This window comes from Lathyrus oleraceus, chromosome 6 (assembly GCF_024323335.1).
Source record: "Lathyrus oleraceus cultivar Zhongwan6 chromosome 6, CAAS_Psat_ZW6_1.0, whole genome shotgun sequence".
In the NCBI taxonomy this organism is placed as follows: Eukaryota; Viridiplantae; Streptophyta; class Magnoliopsida; order Fabales; family Fabaceae; genus Lathyrus; species Lathyrus oleraceus.
In genome coordinates, this window is record NC_066584.1 from 55,179,188 (window position 1) to 55,182,980 (window position 3,793).

The window sequence follows — 3,793 nt, forward strand, 5'->3', positions numbered from 1 at the left end:
CTTTTAATCAATAAAGTCAACTAAAAAGATTTATTTTAAAACCAAGAGACCGACAAAGGATTGATTCCCTAATTACGACGAACTACATACCGATATCTGCTTTATTAATATTTAATCTAGATCTTAGTTTAGTTTTTAGCTTTCCCCCAAACAATCAAACATTGTTCACCTTAGCTTTACGAAGTAACCTTAGATAACGGTATATCGATTCATAAGTCCCTGTGGGATCGATATCTTTTAAAACTACGCGATAGAACTGTGCACTTGCAGTTTGTACCCCAAATTCGACCCATAAAGTCGCGATCAAGTTTTTGGCGCCGTTGCCGGGGACTTTTATTTAATCGATATCGTAACTCTTCCGTTACGCTGTAGAGACTAAGGTTTCTTTTTCTTCTATTCTTTCTTTCGTTGATTTGTATGCCACGCACTCGCTCTCAAGGCGAACCGCTCTATTTACGAATCAACGATATCGAACTATATCTTCGAGTCCTACGACGAATTCGGGAATATCGTGCTGCAAACAATCTCCCTCCTATAGAACTTCCTAATTTCAAAAACCTTTTTCCTTCGATAACCGAGATGGCAGAACCAACTCGTGCTCTTAGAGATTACGCCGCTCCATCGCAAGATGAGCCGCATTCAAGTATTGCTCCACCCGCAATCGAAGCAAACAACTTCGAACTTAAACCTTCGTTGTTGCAGGCTGTGCAACAGAACCAATTCTCTGGAAATCCTACCGAGGATCCAAACCTTCATTTATCCGTATTTGTCCAATACGCTGATACTGTTAAAGCTAATGGTGTCACTTCAGAGGCAATTCGACTTCGTATTTTTCCTTTCTTATTAAGAGATAGCGCTAGAAGATGGCTTCAATCTCTTCCTTCCAACTCAGTCACCACATGGAACGAGTTGAAGAAAGTTTTTCTTGCCCGATACTTTCCGCCAAGCAAAACAGCTATGTTAAGAGCTCAGATAAACGGATTTAAACAGAAAGACAACGAGTCTCTTTTCGAAGCATGGGAAAGATACAAAGACATGATGAGACTTTGCCCACACCATGGTTTGGAAGACTGGTTAGTAATTCACACATTTTATAATGGTCTCTTGTACAACACAAGGTTAACAATAGACGCCGCTGCAGGTGGTGCACTAATGAACAAACCTTATGCTGATGCTTACCAGCTTATCGAAAGCATGGCCCAAAACCACTATCAGTGGGGAACCGAACGAACAATGGTGGAAAAACCTCAAACGAAAACTGGCATGTACGAGATAAGTAACCTTGATCACGTTAATGCAAAAGTGGATGCTTTGGTCCAGAAAATTGAAAGTTTAAATGTATCACCTCCAGCCGCCGTGGTTGCTATAACTCAGAATTGCGAGGTCTGTGGAATCCAAGGTCACACTCCTACGGATTGTCAACTCTTGACAGGAATCCAAGCAGAGCAAGTAAACTATGCTCAAGGAAGCCCCTACTCGAATACCTATAACTCAAATTGGAAGAACCATCCAAACTTTTCATATAAGAGTAATAATGCTTTGTACGCACCTGGACAGTCTCAAAATCAAACCCCATCTATACCTCCGGGATATCCGAAACCGAACCCATCCATGCCTAACAATAACACCCCTAGGAAATCTAACTTGGAAATCATGATGGAAAACTTTATAGCTTCCCAACAACAAACCAATAAAGATTTTTTAAACCAGAATGTACACACTGGCGAACAACTTAAACAACTAGCAAGCAAAGTAGATGCCTTGGCTACCCATAACAAAATGCTGGAAACACAAATATCACAAGTAGCCCAACAACAAGCACCTACTGCTGCCCCAACTGGTACATTCCCTGGACAGCCCCAACCTAACCCGAGAAGCCACGCTCATGCAATTATATTAAGAAGTGGAACGGAAGTGGAAGGACCGTCTGATCCAAGGATAGAAAACCAAAACCCTAAGAAATCAACTGAGGAAAGTGAACCTAAGGAAAAGGAAGAGAGTAATAAGGAAACCCTAGAAAAGAAGGAACCTTATGTACCTTCACCACCTTACAAACCACCTATCCCTTACCCTCAAAGGCTTGTTAAAACCAAAGATGCGGGCCAATTTAGAAAATTTGTTGATCTCCTTAAACAATTAAACGTTACAATTCCGTTCACCGAAGCTATTACGCAGATGCCCTCCTATGCTAAATTCTTAAAAGAAATTCTTTCTAATAAGAGGAAACTTGAAGATAGCGAAACCGTTACACTCCCTGCCGAATGTAGCGCTATAATCCAAAACATGCCTCCTAAACTCAAGGATCCGGGTAGTTTCTCTATACCCTGTCACATAGGAAAATTTGTCATCGACAAAGCCTTATGCGATTTAGGAGCCGGAATTAGCGTTATGCCTTTATCCATATGTAAGAAACTGGAAATGGGAGAATTAAGACCAACCAAAATGTCTGTGCAACTAGCAGATCGTTCCATAAAATATCCTGTAGGAATTCTTGAAAACGTTCCCGTACGCATAGGTCAATTCTACATTCCAACTGATTTTACAATTATGGACATTAGAGAAGATGATATTACACCCATTATACTGGGAAGACCGTTTTTAGCAACTGCCGGTGCAATCATAGACGTAAAACGAGGACGACTCACCTTCGAAGTAGGTGAAGAGAAAATTGAGTTCATTCTTTCCCAATTCTTGAAAGCACCTGCAATAGAAGATACATGTTACTTCATGGATATCATCGATGAATGCATAAAAGAAGCAGAGTTAGGAGAAGACAAATCATCAGACTATCTTTTAAAAGACAAATCTAACCAATGTTTAGCAATAACACCGGACCCCACGCAATGTCTAAACAAACCAACCCTTGACCTGAAAACACTTCCCAAAAATCTGAGATATGAATTCCTAGATTTAGAACTCGAACGACCTGTGATAGTTAATGCAGACCTAGGAAGACTCGAAACAGAAAAACTCCTACATATCTTAAGAAAGTATCCAACCGCACTAGGTTACCACATCACCGATCTTAAAGGAATAAGTCCTTCTATTTGTATGCACCGCATCATGTTAGAAGAAGACTGTAAAACCTCTAGGGAACACCAGAGGAGACTAAATCCGATCCTGAGTGAGGTAGTAAAGAAGGAAATAACCAAGTTATTAGAAGCAGGTATTATATATCCTATATCTGATAGCAAATGGGTTAGTCCTGTACACGTAGTACCAAAGAAAGGAGGCATAACCGTTATTGAAAACGAAAAAGGGGAAACTATAACTAAACGAATCGAATCGGGATGGAGAATGTGCATTGACTATAGGAAACTAAACAAAGCAACCCGAAAAGATCATTTCCCTTTACCATTCATTGACCAGATGTTAGAACGATTAGCAAAACATTCACATTTCTGTTATCTAGACGGTTATTCAGGCTTCTTCCAAATACCAATTCACCCTGATGACCAAGAAAAGACAACGTTCACGTGCCCTTTTGGTACCTTCGCTTATAGACGAATGCCGTTTGGCCTGTGTAATGCTCCTGCAACCTTTCAAAGATGCATGATGGCAATTTTCGCCGACTTTCTCGAAAACATCATGGAAGTATTTATGGATGACTTTTCCGTATACGGACAAAGTTTTGAAGAATGCCTTGAAAACCTAGAAAGAGTTCTTGAGCGATGTGTGAAATTAAACTTAGTACTTAACTGGGAGAAGTGCCATTTTTTGGTACAAGAAGGAATTGTTTTAGGACACATCATCTCGAACAGAGGAATTGAAGTAGACAAAGCCAAAATAGAGG

The 3,793-nt window shown here is 40.2% G+C and overlaps 1 pseudogene; it reads right to left on the minus strand.

Moving 5' to 3' along the window:
- Window positions 1–964: 964 nt before the first annotated feature.
- Window positions 965–1,064, minus strand: LOC127098697 (uncharacterized; annotated as a pseudogene).
- Between the last annotated feature and the right edge of the window lie 2,729 nt (window positions 1,065–3,793).